Below are 19,892 nucleotides of genomic sequence, written 5' to 3' on the forward strand. Positions count from 1 at the left end.
GGGACAAGGGAGGCTTCTGAGGTTTCTCACATCGCCCATGGAACCCACAGATCCTGCTCCTGGAAGAGACACAGACACAGAGACAGAGAAGGAGACGGAGAATGAACACAGGACAGAGGGAACCAGGAGAAGTCACAGACTTTCCTCCACCAGCTTGGAAATGACATCCCGGCATTTTGTGCCATTCCATTCCTGAGAGCGCCGTCACACAGGCCATCCACCCTGGAGGGGAGGGGATTCCACAGGGATGTGTGACCAGGATTCAGGGGTGCCAGGGGCCACTGTGGGGACTGCCCAGCACACGGGCACAGATGAGGCCCTGGGACCTGAGCCTAACCCTAATGGGAGCCCCTGGAAGTCTGTGTCACCAGGGGACAAGGTCAGAATCAGTTCATTCCTACCTTCCCACGGGGGCTGGGACACAGGCAGGAGGGGGGTGGCTTTGCCTGGACCCCAGAGCAGACCCAAGCCCCTCTGAGCTGTGTTCCATGCCAAGCCGAGCCCCTGGCTCATCCTTGCATTGCCAAGTATGCCCCAGCCTCCTGTGATAGCAGGTATGGAACATGTGTAGAGGTCCTACCCCTGATGGCGTCCCTAGAAGTAGAAGCCAGAATACCCCGATGTGCAGATGGGGAGCCTGGGGAGGCCCTGAGAGGCACGGGGTCTGTCCAGGGTCATAGCCCTGGGCATGCACAGGAGTCCGGTCTGAACCCAGCTCTGTGTCCTCACAGCAGGGACACCGGCTGCACCCAGGCCTCCCGGGGGCTGTGGGGGTGTCACTGTATGGATGGGGCATGGGGGGAGGGTGAGCATTCCGCAGCGGGGGAGGGGGCCCCTCGGGGGGCTCTTGTGTGAGGAGGAAGTTGGGTAAGGGGACCCCAGGCATTGGTGACCTCACTTCCCTGACAATAGAGCCCAACAGAATTTGGAACCCCGGTAACCAGGCACCCACATTCCACAGACAGCCCCCTGCCCAGCTCATTTCATTGGAGATCATTAAGGCAAGATGTTCACGTGTTGCATGCCGAGGTCCCGAGGCTGCAGATGGAAGAAAGCGCGCCCTATGGACGCTGTCCCCCGCTGGGGATTTCATGTCAGGGCTCCCCACCGCCTCTGGCCATTTGGTCGGAAGGACAGAAAGGTGACACCAGGAGGCCCAGAGCCGGCCACCCAGCCCCACTCGCTCTGACCTGTGTAGCCCCAGGTGCCCTCCCTGTGTGTGTGTGTGTGATGGTGTGCGCGTGTGTGTGTGTGCATATGTGTGTGAGTGTGTGTGTAAAGAGGGGTCATGGGGGTGGGGCCACCCCGAGCAGGAGCAGGCTGTTGAGGGGTCAGATACCCAGTGGGCAGGTCATGTTCAAGGTCAAGGCTGGCTGTGTGGGATGGGGTGTGTGGGCACTGCCCCTTCTGCCCAAGGTTTATCCCGATAGCCCTGCAGGGATGGGTCACTGCATCCCGGGTGCAGGGCTGTGCACGCACAGGTGTGTGTCTGAACTGGGAACAGCAGGGGGACTGGGCAGGAGGACAGTGCAGATGGCCGGGCAGGGCTGTGATGCCTTGGGGCCGGCTACCGGTCCCTGTCTTTGCAGAAGGCCACGGAGGACACGGAGAGGCAGCTGGCGGACGTGCCCTCCTCCCTGACAGAGGGGGTGACCCCAAAGGCATCCCAAGAAACAGGTGCTGGGGATTGTCAGGCAAGACCTCCGACACCACGCGGACCACCGTCCCAGGTGGTCGTCCACTGGACAGTGGTCCAGGAGCCGGAGCCCATGGAGGCTGAGGCCGAGGGTGAGAAGGCCGGGGCTGGGTGTTTGTGGTGTGTGGGGACGGGTCGGTGCGGCCCCACAGGGAGGAGCCCCCAGAGGCTGGTGTGGGGCCAGGAGCAACGACTGAGCACAGAGCACCCAGCAGGTGGACTGCAGCTGGGGACACGTCCCCGTGAAGGTTCCTTCCCGGCTGTGGCTTCTCTGGGAGACCCTGGGCTGGGCTCTGTCTCTGCAAAGGCCCATGGCGAGTAAGCACAGGGGTGAGCTTTTCTCCTCTCACAGCTGCTCCACCACCTGAGGAGCTAGAGCCCGATCTGGAGGGAGGGCTGGTGCCTGCAGTGACTTCAGGAGGAGACCAGGAGCCGGCAGATGACCCGGCACCTGCCCACGGAGAGCCTGGCGCTGTCCAGGAAGAACTGGCACCTGCTCCTGCCCCTGCCCCTGCTGCAGTTCCTGCCACTCCCCCTTCCCCCACCCCAGCCCCTGCCCCTGCCTCGGACCTAGATCCTGACCTGGCTCCTGCCCCTTCCCTTACCCCTGCCTCTGCCCCTGCCCCAGCCCCTGCCCCTGCCTGTGCTCTTGTTCCTGCCCCTGCCCCTGTTCCTGCTCCTGCCGCTGCCAGAGCCACTGTCCCTGACCCAGATCCTACCCTTGCTCCTGCCCCTGTCCGTACTCCTGCCAGAGCCGCTGCCCCTTCCCCTGCCCCTGCCAGGGGTCCCGTTCCTGCCCCTGACCCAGATCCTGTCCCTGCTCCTGCCCTGGATCCTGCACCTGCCACTACTGCTGACCCTGTCCCTCCCCTTGCCCCTGCCCCTGTCCCTGCCCCTATCCTGAGCCCTGCCCCTACTCCTGCTCCTGCAGGGCTCCCACAGGCAGATCCAGAGCCCACAGCCCTGCAGGGAGAGCTCCTTGTACAATCACCCTTAGTTCCATCCCCGGAACCCGAGACCCCGCCCGATTGTTTCATCCCCTCCCCCTGTGTTCTTTCTCTCTGGTACATATTAACTGTTATTTTATCCTTCCATGTCCTATATACTGTTTATTATTTGTTTTAAATAAAATTACTTGTTTTCAATTGAACACGTCTTGAGCATTAAGTACATGCCCAACGCTGTGCCACCACACCCCAGAACATTGCCGCAGAATATCTCATTCCCCAAAGGAGTCCCCGAACCAGAAGCCCTCCCTGCCCCTTTTTCCCAAGTCCAGACCCCAGCGACACCTAAGCTGCTTTCTCTCTCTGTTCCTTTACCTATTCCTGATGTTTCTGTAAGTGGAATCACACAATAGGGGCCTTTGTGTCTGCCCCCCTATTTTCAAAGGGGACTCATTTTCTTCTGTGTTTATTTGTCATAAAATTTCCCTTATTTGATATTGAAATCCCCGATGGATGACACATCAGATGGAATCATAGAGGCCACTTTAGGAATTATGGTCACAATCTCGGGGCCGAGACCCCTGGTCCTGCTGGGACACCACAGCCTGACCCCAGACAGGACAGGGCTGGTTCCTCCTGTGACCCACACAGAAACCAGGAAAATGCAGAAAGCTGGAAGACACACCACAAAGGGCAAAAGCATTGCTCACAACCCAAGGCCAAAGAAAGGGTTCACCTGACTCTGGTCCAAACCACCCTCCAAGTCACTGGGTTCCACAGGGATGGAGACCAAACACATGCAAGTCCAAGGCGGAAGGATAGGCACGCAGGGAATATGTGTCAGAGATGCGGGAGCTCCTGGGGAAGGACTCCGGCAAAGGAAACCCTATGGAGGCAGCGCTGGTCACCCTCAGACTGGCAGCTGTCTGGTCTGGGGACCAGCAGCCCTGGGGAGAACATGAGGAAGTAGAGGTCCCCTGGAGAGAAGGGTGACAGGCACCCCTATCTGGGAGAACAGTGAGCAGCACCCATCCCAGGCCACAGGTGCACCCATCCTCAGCCTCGGACTCAGCCCCGGAAACTCTGGCTCGGTTTTTCACACACGTATTGTCAGGAGTGTTCATCACAGCGGTGCTGGAGAGAGCAGGGAATGGAATAGCACTAATGCCCAAGGAGATGGATGGGATCCACAGTCCCAGTTCTCATGACAGAATGCCCTGCAGCTACTGTCCCGGTGTCATCCGGGGCACAGGATCCGGGAAGCCCCTCCTGAGACCCACCCCTCCTGCCACCCTGCCCCTGGGAACATTGAGAATTGTTTGAGGAGGAGGGGGAGAGGATCCAGGATGACAGCAGGTCCAAGGAGAAGGAAGGTCAGCACTGGGAGGACAGATGGACGTGCCCTGAACCACCATCCAGGGCCCAGGCTGTGATGCCCTCGGACCTCACCCCAAATAAGGACTCCTGATTTATGGACCCGGCTTCTGTGGTTTTACTCCCTCCCTCATTCATTCTCTCCCTCATTCATTCCCCACCTCCAACCCTCACCTCCCTCCCCCTCCCTCCCTCCCTCCTTCCTCCCTCATTCAGCAGAGGATCTGGGGTCCCTGCTGTGTACTGAGCACTGGGGCTTCATCAGTGAGCACCCCCCAACCCACATGGTCATGTCCACTGTGGGAGGTGACGGGGGCAGTCCTCAGGGCTAGCACTGGTGATGAGCACCAGGAATCTGCTCCTGAAAACACCGGCCAGTTGCACAAAGAATGGAGAGACCCATGCTTAGCACTTCCTCTAGAAAAATCTAGTCCTGAAAAGTGATGAAAAGTAAGTATATCCTAGACTTCATGCGATGTGAGTTCTACTGGCAGGTACCTACTGATTCCTAGAACCAACAAAGAGTAAATCATCCAGTGTCGACTGGGGTGTTGTGACCCAACTTTTCTGACCAAATGACACGTTTCAGCCAACATCTCCAGGGCCTCTGGTTTTCCCAAGGGTCTCTGCGATTCTCTGATCCTTCCATCAACCTCCTTGGGAAGCTCTATCCTGTCGTCTTCCTTGTCTCCTGCCTCTTCTGGGACCCTTCCGTGGCCTCCCCACCAGGGCCATCCCCACCAGGACTCCCTGTGCCCCCTGGCCTGACGCCCACATCCCATGCTGGGTCCCGTGAGCCTGGTGCTTTTTGCAAGGACTGTGTGCTCCGTCTGGGGTCACTTAGCATCTCCCTTGCAGTGGCCTGCATCTTCCTGTGCTGGGTCTCCTCTGAGCAGTCTGTGAGGCCGGACTGTACCCATGTCACGGGCATGGAAGCGAGAGTCCAGAAGGTCCAGACGACCTGCTCCCAGTGCCAGCGTGTGGAGCCTGGGTCAAGGATGGTCCGCGAGCAGAGGAAGACTTGGGCCCAGGGAGACTGAGGGAGGATGTGGCACAGTGAGCCTGCAGGAGGAGAGTGAGCACTATGTGGGCCTGGTGCTCTGACCTGCTGGGAGACCGCATCTCACCCACAGCAGCTCTGTCCCCAGGGCTGGAGGGTGTCAGGGTAGCCACCCTCCGAGGCTCTAGGCTGACAGTGACTGGCAGGAGAGGAGGTGCACCTGATGCAGGAGAGAACCCTCAGGCAGAGAGGAGGGGGCAGGTGCTTCCCCAGCAGCTGGAGGAACTCGGGGTAGCCACCCTCCCGGGGTGCAGGATGGCAGTGGCCGGCAGGGGAGGAGGCACCTGGTGCAGGAGAGAGCCCTCAGGCAGAGAGGAGGGGATAGGCTCTCCCCCAGCAGCAGGTGCACTGGGGCAGGCTGAGGGGGCATCCGTGGACAGCAGTGCCTGCAGCTGGGGTCTCCACACAGACCCCCTCCTCAGGCTCAGCACAAGCTTGTCTGGATGGCCTTTGTCCCCCAAATACAAAGTCTGGCCCAGGACCCTCCTCAAGCCCCGACTCCCAATCCTTTGACCTCAGCTCAAGTGACAAGAAATGGCCAATAGTTTAGGTGGGGTTGGGTGCACAGGGACATTCGCTTTTCTGGCCCATGCTGTAACATTGCTGGCATTTTAAAAATCTCAGGGCTTTGATTCAAAAACGGTAGGATGCCGGGGACCCCAGTCGGCTTTCGGGAAACCTGCCTCTGGGCCTTGCAGCCCTCCCATCCCACCAGCTCTGCTCAGAATCCCTCCAGGTCACAGACCCACAGTCTTGGCTCCTCAGATGGCCCGGACGATGCACCTTCAAAAAGCGATCCCGGTGGGGCAGCAGGACACACTGTGGATTCCAGCAAATACACCTCCCAGAAACTGAGGGTGCCGCTGGACGAGCTGTCTGAAAACAGCCATGTCAGGGTTCCAGGAAGATACCAGAGGCACAGGAGTAACTGAGGAGCATCTGAAGGTCAGGTAGGGGCAGTCAGAGCTTCCAGACCCTTCTTCCCTAAAGCTCCTCATTCCTCAGCCTTTCTTCCGGTGATTCTGCCTGGTTTCTATTTGCCCCAACTGTTATCCATTGCCTTAGGCAGCAGAGACTCACGTATGCCTTTAAATGTTTTGGACATTGAATGTCCTCCAGTAGCCACTTCACTGCTGGGAAAGTTGGTAGCAAGCAAGAAGTCCCAGAGGACTCCAAGGGTCTGGACTTGGTGTTTCCCTCTCCTGAGATGGGGACACCTGTGGGAGGTGCAGGTGGTCAGCTGGGGGAGGGGGGCAGGCACCTGACGTGGACAGATGGGGTATAGGTGAGGCCCGAGGCCCCCGAGGTATGTGCCTGGCATCCGGACTGGACAGGTCTTCAGAGCTGCAGACTGGCTGGGATCATCTTCAGGCTGAGGAGGAAGGTGAGGGGAACAGAGGGGACTGAGGAGGTTCGGCTCAGACAGGAGAGGGCTGAGCCACACTTTTGGGGGAAAAGCGGGGTCAGGTTCAGGCTCACAGGGACAGACCTTGAGGCCATTATGCCATGTGAAATAAGCCAGTCCCTAAAGGACCGACACTGGAGGACCCCACTTGTGAGGGATGGAGAGCACTCCCATCACAGAGGTGGAAGGAGCTGCTGGGTGCCGGGGCTGGGGAAAGGGAATGGGGGGTTAGGGTCTCGTGGGTAGAGGTTCAGTTGGGGATGATGAAAACATTGTGGCAATGGACCGGAAGTAGCCGGTGCAGAACAGGGAATATACTTATTGCCACTGAAACGCGCTTCATGGTATCAACTGTATGTCCATTATACCACAATACAAAAGAAGTGAGTCAGGACGTCGGGGCCATCACAAATTCCTGGAGGGCCCAGGAGCAGGGAGCCTGTATCTTAGTTCTCGCTCTCACGCTCTGCCCCTTTTTGGGTGACTGAGCTCAGTAAGTGCTTGCTAAGACACAGTGCAGGCAGCTGGTCCAGAGAAAGTGCACAAGTGCAAACCCACTGGGGGGCACTGAGGAATCCCAAGGGGACGTGCATCCAGACGGAGCGAGTGCCCACATTTCACAAACACCAGCATAGAAATAGCCATTTATTTTTTTTAAAGATTTTATTTATTTATTTGAGAGAGAGGGAATGAGAGACAGAGAGCACGAGAGGGAAGAGGGTCAGAGGTAGAAGCAGACTCCCTGCTGAGCAGGGAGCCCGATGTGGGACTCGATCCTGGGACTCCAGGATCATGACCTGAGCCGAAGGCCGTCGCTTAACCAACTGAGCCACCCAGGAGCCCAGAAATAGCCATTTAAAACCAAGGCAGGAACCTTATATAGCCCAGAGGGCTCCACGCTCCTGGAGGCCGAGCTAGTGGCCACGGCCAAGGCCTCCAGTGGTGAGGGCACTGGGGGGTCTGAGAGGTGGCCCGGCACACCCTGACCCTGAAGCCCCATGGCTGCGGTGAGGTGTAAGGACTGGGAGGGAAGACCCGGCCAGCACCTGTTCTGGCTCCATGGCTGCTACAGGGCTGCTCCCAGCCCCAACAGGCAATGTCTGTTTAGAACCAGAGAGAAAACCTTTTCCCTTAATTGTTCTTTTTAAAGATAGTTGCTCAGCATTGACACAGAAAAACATCTGACATAAAACTGGAACCGTTCACAGCTGCAAATGACCCCGAAATGATCAAAATGTAGTGACCACAAAGAGAGGAACGTGTGCCCCCAGGCAGGCCTCCTGTGCACAGGGGTGCCTGGGGCGTTGGCGTGCCCGTGCAAGCAGTGCTGGGCTCCACAGTTTCCCTCAAGGGGACAGAAGTAGGAATCTGCTCTGACAGCTCCGCTCAAGGCAGCACCCCCTGATGGAGACGGGGGCAGCCCCTCGTGACTTCCAGATGTCCTGGTGATTCTTGGGCACAGCCACAAATCTCAGCTTCTTCATGACCCAGGGAATGATGGGGGGCCGGCCCAGCAGCCTCGGGTCCCGCAGGTCCTCCAGGGGACAGCCCAGCAGCTGCGGGTCCTGCATGGCCTCTGGGGGCAGCCCCTCATGAGTTCTGTGTGTCCTGGTGATTCTTGGGCATGGCCCGAATCTCAGCTTCTTCATGACTGGGGCCAGCCCAGCAGCCGCGGGTCCCACAGGTCCTTCAGGGGACAGCCCAATACCGTGGGTCCCATAGCTCCTCTGGGGACAGCGCCTCATGAGTTCTGGGTGTCCTGGTGATTCTTGGGCACAGCCATGGATCTCAGCTTCTTCATGACCCGGGGAATGATGGGGGCCAGCCCAGCAGCCGTGGGTCCCACAGGTCCTCCGGGGACAAGCACCTTGGTGGGCCTGTGGTCCAGCAGGTACCCGTTCAGGTGGCTCTTATCGGGCCACACGGCCTCAATCCCATTGGCCCAGTTGGCCACCATCGCCTGGTGACAGGCCAAGGTCAGTCGGGGAACCTCCACCGCCAATTCCCCAAAAAGGCCCCCATGTAGTAAAAGTTGCCCTGGTCCCTGGGGATGTGGGTCTGGGACTGTGGCCAGCACTCGTAGCTAAAGTCCTCATGGGCTGCCCAGTAGAAACCGGGGTGTGGGGTACCAAAGAGGGGGGACAGGATCTCCATGCCCTCATGGTCCCAGAACTTCATTCCCGCATCCACGTCCACGCACACCAGGTCTTCCATGTCACAGAGGAAGCGCTGCTCGCAGAAGCGGCTGATCATTGCTCTGTGCCACATGGACACATCCTGCCAGAGCAGGACGCCACAGACCTCGACGACCACCACCCTCCGGCCCTCCCAGAGTGGCACACGGGGCACAGCAACCAGCTGGTCGGTGAAGACGTAGTAAGTGACCCCGTGTCCACCATGAGGACCACCACACTCCGGCCCACCTGGAGGGGCACACGGGGCCCGGCAGCTGGCTAATTGATGAAAACCTAGTAGGTGACCCCATGCCCCACCATGAAGTGCTTCTCTGCTGTCTGCAGGAACAGCTCCAGGAAGACCACGTATCCACAGGGGCAGTGCACAGGGCAGGAAGAGGGTCACTGCCAGAGGCTGGCAGCAGGACCCCAGAGTTGGGGGCCATGGACGTGTGTACCTTCTTCAAGGGGGCAGGCCCTGGGCTGCTTTAAGCAACAGCCACCTCCTGGCCTTCCTGAGTGAATCTGTCAGCAGGACCTCCCTAATGTCTGTTCCCAGAGATGGGGGCCATCAGCAGCCTGACTTCCAAAGGGGAGCCTGAGGCTTTGGAGGCTGGAAACCCATGCAGCCCCACAGTCAGCATGCTGGAGCCAGGAACACTCCCCCTGTGCTGAGCTCCTGGGCAAACCCTGTAGGTGCCCTCCACTGGCCGCCCCCCCTGCAGATCCCGTCCCCACCTTCCAGGAAGGAAGCACCTTTGGGCACAGCCCTCATTTCTATGTCTTACAGAGCAGCTAGAATCAGCAGGGCCAGCCACCTGTCCCACTTTGCTTTGAGTGGGCTGCCGCTGGCCCCCGCAGACCTGTCTCCACTTCCTGTAGGGTCCTCCCTGGAAGGCTAGTGGGCATCCTGCTGACAAGGTGCTCAGTAAGCCACCGGTATTCCTAGGAGGGGTCACCCTCAAACTCTGCCACATCAGGAATCAGGTCCAGCCCATGGACAGGGAAGGCAAAAGACGACACCAGGAAGAGAGGGGGCTTTCTTAGTCCCCAGCCTTGAATCCAAGGGTGTAAGCTTCCAGGTCCAGTCTACATCTCCCCGGCCCCAAAAGGTTCAAAGTCTTGTCCGACCACGTCCCATGGCTGGTCCCCCTTTAAGGGTACTACCTGCTCCCCCCTGTGAGGACAGCAACTCCCCCATTGTCAGCAAGTGTGGTGAGCCCCTCTGAGACTGATTTTTTTGTGCAGACGCTAAGGCTACTTCCCTGGGCCTGCCCCATACCCGGCACGTTAGTAAATCGCTCACACAGGGAAGGCGGGCACTACATTTAAAGAGGGGATAAGCACACTCAACATGAGTCAGGTCACCAGAGGGCAAGCCCAGACCCAGCCAATGGGGGAACAAGCCAGATATGAAGCAGGGGGATAGAAGGGTGATCCTGGCAGAGGGCACAGCAAAAGCAAAGGCTTGCAGTCAGGCCCAGGGCACATGTGGGACGACCACACACTTGGGTGGCCCACAGAAGGGGGGGCCGTGGTGGAAGAGGTGAGGCTGGAGAGGACGGGCAGGCGGGGAGCAGACCACAGAGAGGCCCAAAGGTTATGTTCCGAAAATATCACTCTAGTTACCAGAGGAGAATGGGTTCTGTGCAGCAGAGGACAGGGAGACCCTAACGCTAACCCTAATCCCTAACTCCTAACCCTAACCACTACTACCAACCCCACAAAATCAGCAAAATACCTTCCTGTGCCTTTCTTAAAAGAGATGTAAGAAGCCAGATCAGAACTGCAAAACCAAGAGCTCATAAATAGACTGTGCACCCTAAGCAAGTGACTCTGCACAAACACCTCAAAGGTTATTCAATGGAGTGAAACAAGCAATGTTATACAGCACAATGAATTTTTAAATAAAAACATGTGGTCATATTAATTGATGCAGAAAATGTTCTAACCAAAGTCCAATGTCTGTTGCTGATATAAATACTCACGAAAGCAGGAATAAGGAGTAATTTTCTCATTAAATCTCCAGCAAACACCATGCTTAAGTCTGAAGATGGACAGCTCTACTCTGAAATCAGGAACAAGGACAAGATGCTGGTTTTCACCTGTTGCTCAATATTGGACTGAAAGTTCTACCCAGAAGGATAAGCCAAGAAAGAAGGCATCCACATGTGAAAGGAAACACTAGAACTCTGTCTATTCAGAGACCAGGGATGACATCATCTTATATAGAGCTTCCAAAAGAATCAACAAAAAATGATTACAGCCAGTTACCTAATTCAGCAAAGTTACAGGACAAACTATCAATACACAAAAATCTCTCTTATTTGTATACACTAGCAATGAATCATCCAAAAAGGAATTTAAGAAAACAATTCCATTTTAGGGAACATCAACATTAACCAAATATTTAGGAATAGATGTAATCAAGGTGCACGTCTTGTACACTGAAAGTTACAAAACATTGCTGAAAGAAAGTAAGGGAAACCTAAATAATTCTGAAGACACCCCATAGTGATGAAAAGATATACTATTGATAAGATGGCAATAGTACACAATGCAATGTGGAAATTCACTGTGTTCCCAAGAAAATTCACAAAGGCCTTTGGGAAGAAATGCACAAGCTAATCCTAACAGTCATATGGAATTTCAAGGGACCACAAGATAGCCAGAACAATCTTGAAAAAGAAAACCAAAGGTGAAAGGTCAAACTTCCAAAGTTCAAATCTTAATACAGAGCAACAGTCAAGAAAACGTTGTGATACTGTCGTAAAGGTATGCATTCACCCTGAAGCAAATAATGCATTATATGTTAATTAATTGAATTTAAATTTAAAAAGTTTTTAAATAAATAAATAAAATAACAATTTTTATTGTTATGCATACCCTTTTAAAAAGGTATGCATACAGATCAGTGGGATTTAACTGAGACCAGAAATAAACCCCTTCTTCTATGGTCCACTGAATTTTGACAAGGGTGGACAACATTACGTTGGGGGACAATTGGTTATCCATGTGCAGAGGAAGGAAACTGGACCCTTACCTCATACCACATAGAAACATTAGCTCAAAATAAGTAAAGGTTTAAATGTAAGAGGTAAAATTATAAACTCTAGAAGAAATAAATGGGGATAAATCTTCATAACCTTGGATTTAGCAATGCTTTTAGCTCTGGCACCAAAGCATAAGAAAAGAAAGAAAAAATAGATAAAATAATATCCTTAAAATTAAAAATCTTTTCAGCACGCCTGGGTGGCTCAGTCAGTTAAGCATCTAACTTAATTCTGGCTCAGATCATGATCTCAGGGTCATGATATCAAGCCCCATGTCAGGCTCCACGCTGAGCGTAGGGCCTGCTTGAGAGTCTCTCTCCCTCTCCCTCTGCCCCCGACCGATCGCACACGCTCTCTCCCTTGCTCTTAAAAAAAAAATTAAAAAAAAAAAAATTACCAATCTTTGTACATCAGAAGTGACAATCCTGAAAGTGAAAAGACAGCCCCCAGGGGGAAATATTTGTACATGATGTATCTAGTAAGTCTGTTGTCCAGAATATGTAAAGAGCTTTTACAACTCCTCAACAAAAAGACAACCTAGTTTTAAAATAGACAAAGGACTTGGATAGACCCTTCTCCAGAGAAATCACGGGGAGTTGGGTGTTTAATGCACACAGAGTCTCCCTCGGGGAGAATGAACATGTTCTGGAGAATGAGGTACAACCGTGGGAACTCAGCTAAGGCCAGAGCGTTGTGTACCTGAAATGTTTCAGATGGTAAAGGTTATTTATGTTTAGTCACGGTGAAAAAGTGAATGAAGGACTGATGCATGTCACCACGTGGATGGACACTGAAAACAGCCCAAGTGACAGAAGCCAGACAGAAAATGCCACTCAGATTAGCGCCGTCTGTAAATGGCTCGAAATCCATCCTTAAATCCTTAAATCCATCAGAGTTGTGTGAATAAGGGAAAGTCTCAGAGCAGCTCCAGGAAAAGAAAACTGGATCTGAATGGAAAAGGACATTTCGGATGTGGGGCAGGGGGTGGCAGTGGAAGTGGGCCTGTGGTCTGGGTTATAATGTGGAAACTGTAATGATTTCCTCATTTACGGGTATGTGGTGGTTCCGCGGGACAGTGTCCCTGTTTGGGGTAAAACGCCCTGAAGCACCCCGTGTGAAGTGGTAAATGTGGTAAGGAGACGACAGCTGGGGTCTGAGTGTGGAGATAAAGTGTATTTGCGCTGCGGTGACAGGTTGACCGCACTCTGAAATCACCGCAGAGTCCACGACTCTTCAAACCACCACGGCGGCACCAGGTCACGGAAGCAGAGACGACACCAGACTGTGACGGAGGCCGCGCCCTCCCAGACCCGGTTCCCCCACCGCGGAGAGGCCACTGGCCCTTGAAGGAGGCCACGTGGTAGCGAGAGACTCGCGGGAGGATTCAATCAGCAGCCCCCGTGTCTCGGGTGCAGCAGAAGCAGTGGGATCTGGAATTCCCATTTTCCACAACCCTCCCCCAAAACCTGGTTAGAACTGTGAAAATGCAAGACGGGCACCTCAGGAACGTGGACTGGGGACGCCAGCAGGGAGGCCGGAGCGGGGAGCCCGCCGCTCAGGGTCAGTGACGGGAACGGCCGTCAGTCACAGGCCCGGGGTCGGAAGCCTCCACAGCAGACACCCATCAGTCACAGGCCCCGGAGCGGAGGACGCAGGTGTCCGCTCCTCCAGGAACTCCACGCTCCCTGCAGCTCAGGGGGGCGAGCCGCCGTCACCCCGAAGCCTGCTTCTCTCCGGCGGACTTCCCGTCGGAACAGCGCCCCCCGCTTCCTCCTCCTTCCCCACGACACGCTGTTCCTCTCCTTCCTTTCTCGTCCGCGATGTGGCCGGAGCTGGCTTGTCCCGGACGGCAAGTCTCTGCTCCTCCCAAAGAAACCCATTTTGCTGGTAAAACGACCGGCACTTTCAGTTTAAGGTCAACAGGACGGATAAACTCGGTAAGTTGGCAAGGAGCAAAACCGAGAGACAAAAATCCGGTGCACTTCCAGGCGCTCCTCACACACCGTCAGGACGAGACCCGCGGAGCACAGGCTCCTTCACAGCCGCATCGAGAAGAACCACACACCGAGCAGCACACGTCCCCAGGAGCCGACACACCTGCTCTCCGACCCCGTGAGACACGGACCGCGGACGTCGAGGGAGACACGCCGGGAAGACGCCCTGCGCTCAGGGCAGAGCGCACGCTGCGGACATGTCTACTCTCCCCCCGCCGTCCGCAGAGTCCGCGCCGCCGCTACGGGCCTCCAGCGGGGTCTTCGCAGACACGGAACCCACAGCCCTGACGCGGGTGTGGACGCGGGGAGGAGCCGCGGGGCCGAGGCGGGGGAGCCGGAGCACAGCGGCGGGCGGCCGGCCCGGACCGCAGACCGCGGGAGCAGCCCAGGAACCGACTCCGGGTGCGCGTGGACACGGACGCGGGGGCCGCCGAGCGGATCCGAGGCCGGAGAGCGGAGCCCCGACAGCCCCGCGCACGGCACCGCGGGGACCCCACGTCACCGCACACAGAGCCACGGACACCCCACGGTCTGCGCACCCGCCCTTCCTCCGCTGCGTCCTGTGAGCTCGGGCCCCCTCCGCGGTCCCCGCTCAGACGGCTTGTCCTCACCTTCTCCTCCCGCGGCGGGGCCTGAGGAGGCCGGGCTCCTGTCAGCGTGGACGCGCCCCACGGCCCCCAGAAGCCTCCACATCAGGTTCTGAGGAAGTCCGGCTCCTGTCACGGCGGCTGCGCAGGCCGGGCTCTGGGCTCCGGGCGGGAGCTGGGGTCGTGCGCCCTCTGCAGGCGGGGGAGGCAGTGCAGGACAAGGTGAGCTCCCCGTTCAATGGAAGCACCTGCTCGCTCCCTGGGTCCAGCTGAAGCCACTAAATTCTGAAAATTCAAGCTGAATGGAGCCCAATATCCCCCCAACTTCTCCAAAAATAGCTAAGAAACAATTAATTGGAAACAATACGGAATGACAACAGTCCCTGACCCAAACGGTGCCACTGAACATGACCCTGGCCCTGACTGAACATGATTCCGACCCAAACTTGATCTCAAGCCTGGTCCTGACCCCAGCCCAAGACCCTAACCCTAGCCCCCAAACCCGAACAATGTTCACAATAGCCACAAGGCAGAAACCATGCAAATGTCCATCCATGGTGAATGCATAAACAAAGTGTGGTCAAGGGTTTGGTTCTGGGTTCAGGTTCAGGTTTGGGTCATAGTTCTAGATCAAGGTTTGGGTTTAGGATCAGGGTGAGGGTGAGGGTTTTGGGTGAGGGTGAGGTTAATGGTTAGGATGAGAGCTTAGGGCTTTAGGCTTATGATTTAGGGTTTAAGACTTAGGACTTAGGGGATAAAGTTTAAGGTCACATTTGGGTTTGGGTTCTTGCTGGGGTTTGCGTTCAGGGCTCATGACTCAGAGTTCTGGTTCAGGGTTTAGGTTCGGGGTTCAGGGCTTGGATTCAGGGCTTGGGTTCAGAGTTTGGGTATGGGGTTCAGTTTCAGGTTTGAGATTCACGGTTCCAGTTTGGGGCTTAGGGTCACGTTAGCTTTTAGGGTTACAGTTAAGGGTTAGAGTTCGGTTTAAGGATCACACGTGTTCTTTAGTTTTCATCATGGACACAAAATTTCTATTTGAAGTTTCTAAATCTGAAATCTATTTAGTCGGGGTGTCAGGAGCTTGTTCAGAATTTAGGGTCACAGTAACTACCTACCAACAGCATTCTGATCCTAGAGTCTCCCAGTCACCCAGAAGCTGCTTTTTTCTTGGTTCAAACATACCCTTTGCACAGAAGGCTGAGCTCTGCCAAATCTGGGATGATTTCACAATGGCAGAGGTGTGAAACCAAATATTGTGGAAATGTTCATGGAAAATGAAACAGGAGACAAATAATCTGTCGACTCCTGATTCTTCCACAATAACAAAGACCAAGTTCCCAATAGAGTCTGATAATGTTCCCTAGGAAGGACTATGGTACTCATTACTGGTACCACAAAAAAGGCCCCCTCCAACAAATAATCCTAAAATTTGTATGGAACCAGAAGAGACCCAGAATAGCCAGAGGAATACTGAAAAAGAAAAGCAAAGCTGGCGGCATCACAATTCCGGACTTCCAGCTCTATTACAAAGCTGTCATCATCAAGACAGTATGGTACTGGCACAAAAACAGACACATCGATCAATGGAACAGAATCGAGAGCCCAGAAATGGACACTCAACTCTATGGTCAACTTATCTTTGACAAAGCAGGAAAGAATGTCCAATGGAAAAGAGACAGTCTCTTCAACAAATGGTGTTGGGAAAATTGGACAGCCACATGCAGAAGAATGGAACTGGACCATTTCCTTACACCACACACAAAAATAGACTCCAAATGGTTGAAAGACCTAAACGTGAGACAGGAGTCCATCAAAATCCTAAAGGAGAACACAGGTAGCAACCTTTTCGACCTGAGCCGCAGCAACTTCTTCCTAGAAACATCGCCAAAGGCACGGTAAGCCAGGGCAAAAATGAAGTATTGGGATTTCATCAAGATAAAAAGCTTTTGCACAGCAAAAGAAACAGTCCACAAAACCAAAAGACAACCGACAGAATGGGAGAAAATATTTGCAAATGACATATCAGATAAAGGGCTAGTATCCAAAATCTATAAAGAACTTATCAAACTCAACACCCAAAGAACAAATAATCCAATCAAGATATGGGCAGAAGACATGAACAGACATTTCTCCAAAGAAGACATCCAAATGGCCAACAGGCACATGAAAAAGTGCTCAACATCGCTCGGCATCAGGGAAATCCAAATCAAAACCTCCATGAGATACCACCTCACACCCGTCAGAATGGCTAAAATTAACAAGTCAGGGAACGACAGATGTTGGCGGGGATGTGGAGAAAGGGGAACCCTCCTACACTGTCGGTGGGAATGCAAGCTGGTGCAACCACTCTGGAAAACAGTATGGAGGTTCCTCAAACAGTTGAAATTAGAGCTACCGTTCGATCCAGCAATTGCACTACTGGGTATTTACCACAAAGATACAAATGTAGGGACCCGAAGGGGTACGTGTACCCCAATGTTTATAGCAGCAATGTCCACGATAGCCAAACTGTGGAAAGAGCCAAGATGCCCATCGACAGATGAATGGATAAAGAAGAAGTGGTATATATACACAATGGAATATTATGCAGCCATCAAAAGGAATGAGATCTTGCCATTTGCAACGACGTGGATGGAACTGGAGGGTGTTATGTTGAGTGAAATAAGTCAATCAGAGAAAGACATGTATCACATGACCTCACTGATATGAGGAATTCTTAATCTCAGGAAAGAAACTGAGTGTTACTGGAGTGGTTGGGGGTGGGAGGGATGGGGTGGCTGGGTGATAGACATTGGGGAGGGTATGTGCTACGGTGAGCGCTGTGAATTGTGCAAGACTGTTGAATCACAGTTCTGTACTTCTGAAACAAATAACGCAACATATTTTAAGAAAAAAGAAAAAGAAGATAACAGGAGAGGAAGAAAAGGGGAGTATGTCAGAGGGGGAGACGAACCATGAGAGATGATGGACTCTGAAAAACAAACTGAGGGTTCTAGAGGGGAGGGGGGTAGGGGGATGGGTTAGCCTGGTGATGGGTATTGAGGAGGGCACGTTCTGCATGGAGCACTGGGTGTTATGAACAAACAATGAATCATGGAACACTGCACCAAAAACTAATGATGTAATATATGGTGATTAACATAACAATAAAATAATTTTTAAAAAAGGCCCCCTCCCCTGGTTTAAACTAAGAATCACAGGACGATACTTCCTATTTTGTTCTCAAAAATACAATTTTATTCTTTGGATGTTCCAGTGTACAAATTGTAGAGGCATTGCCAACATTTTCCATTCTCAAACACTCATCCGCACACGGGTAAAATGCGGCAACATTGTAATGCACTGCTCATTGGGGGACCAAGAAGAAGGAGGGCTATTAGAAGTAATAAAACTATATCTACTATTAAACTCAGAAAAAGCACTCTTTACGGGCAATTAATGAGGATCCCTATCCATAAGACCTCACATCTCATCATATGGAACCCACCCATAAAAATCATCAACAATAGCCTGCCGACCACTGTAGCCCCCCTGCCATTTCCCTATGGGATTGTAATACACACTCCAACCGCTAGAGACAACTTCAACAGCGGAACAGGACTTGCCCACCCCCGGGGGACCAACTATTAGAGTGACCTAAAAAAATCCCACTCCCTCGGCATCACAATTCCGGACTTCCAGCTCTATTACAAAGCTGTCATCATCAATGGTACTGGTACAAAAACAGACACATAGATCAATGGACAGAATAGAGAGCCGAGAAATGGACCCTCAACTCTATGGTCCACTAATCTTTGACAAAGCAGGAAAGAATGTCCAATGGAAAAAAGACAGTCTCTTCAACAAATGGTGTTGGGAAAATTGGACAGCCACATGCAGAAGAATGAAACTGGACCATTTCCTTACACCACACACAAAAATAGACTCCAAATGGTTGAAAGACCTAAACGTGAGACAGGATTCCATCAAAATCCAAAAGGGGAACACAGGCAGCAACTTCTTCGACCTCAGCCGCAGCCAGTTCTTCCTAGAAATATCGCCAAAGGCAAGGGAAGCAAGGGCAAAAATGAACTATTGGGATTTCATCAAGATAAAAAGCTTTTGCACAGCCAAAGAAACAGTCCACAAAACCAAAAGACAACCGACAGGATGGGAGAAAATAGTTGCAAATGACATATCAGATAAAGGGCTAGTATCCAAAATCTATAAAGAACTTATCAAACTCAACACCCAAAGAACAAATAATCCAATCAAGAAATGGGCAGAAGACAGGAACAGACATTTATCCAAAGAAGACATCCAAATGGCCAACAGACACATGAAAAAGTGCTCAACATGACCGGCATCAGGGAAATCCAAATCAAAGCCTCAATGAGCTACCACCTCACACCAGTCTGAATGGCTAAAATTAAGAAGTCAGGAAACGACAGATGTTGGCAGGGATGCGGAGAAAGGGGAACCCTCCTACACTGTCGGTGGGAATGCAAGCTGGTGCAACCTCTCTGGGAAACAGTATGCAGGTTCCTCAAACAGTTGAAAATAGAGCTACCATATGACACATCAATTGCACTACTGAATATTTACCACAAAAATACAAATGTAGGGATCCGAAGGGGTATGTGCACCCCAATGTTTATAGCAGCAATGTCCACAATAGCCAAACCGTGGAAAGAGCCAAGATGTCCATCGACAGATGAATGGATAAAGAAGATGTAATATATATACACAATGGAATATTATGCAGCCATCAAAAGGAATGCAATCTTGCCTTTTGCAACGACGTGGATGGAACTGGAGGGTGTTATGCTGAGTGAAATAAGTCAGTCAGAGAAAGATATGTATCATATGACCTCACTGATATGAGGGATTCTTAATCTCAGGAAACAAACTGAGTGTTGCTGGAGTGGTCGGGGTGTGGGAGGGAGGGGGTGGCTGGGTGATAGACATTGGGGAGGGTATGTGCTATGGTGAGTGCTGTGAATTGTACAAGACTGTTGAATCACAGATCTGTACCTCTGAAACAAATAATGTAATGTATGTTAAGAAGAAAAGAAGAAGATAGCAGGAGGGGAAGAATGAAGGGGAGTAAATCGGAGGGGGAGATGAACCAGGAGAGACGATGGACTCTGAAAAACAAACTGAGAGTTCTAGAAGGGAGAGGGGTGGAGGGATGGGTTAGCCTGGGGTTGGGTATTAAAGAGGGCACGTTCTGCCTGGAGCACTGGGTTTTATGCACAAACAATGAATCATGGAACACTACATCAAAAACTAATGATGTAATGTATGGTGATTAAAATAACTATAAAAAATAATAATAAAAAAATCCCACCCCCTGGAAATCCAAGCTGTTAGGACAAAGGCATAGAAACCACCCCCAGAACTTAATAAAGGAAAGGAATCTGGTTAGCAGGATGCTGCAGATCACCACAACTCTCACGAAGTTACTCCACAGTCCACTTGAGATCTGTGCTCTCCCCAGGATTACGAGGTGTGCCACATTCTTCCAATACTCCATCCGTAGAACAAAACCTTTAACTGTCCTCGTCAGTCCTGTGTGCAGGCTCACATTGAGCCCTGCAAAAGCCAGACACCTTCTTGAGAG

The 19,892-nt window shown here is 52.9% G+C and overlaps 1 pseudogene; it reads right to left on the reverse strand.

Moving 5' to 3' along the window:
- Positions 1-8,099: 8,099 nt before the first annotated feature.
- LOC113936857 lies at positions 8,100-9,431 on the reverse strand (annotated as a pseudogene).
- Positions 9,432-19,892: the final 10,461 nt, after the last annotated feature.

This window comes from Zalophus californianus, chromosome 5, assembly GCF_009762305.2.
Source record: "Zalophus californianus isolate mZalCal1 chromosome 5, mZalCal1.pri.v2, whole genome shotgun sequence".
Taxonomy (NCBI): domain Eukaryota; kingdom Metazoa; phylum Chordata; class Mammalia; order Carnivora; family Otariidae; genus Zalophus; species Zalophus californianus.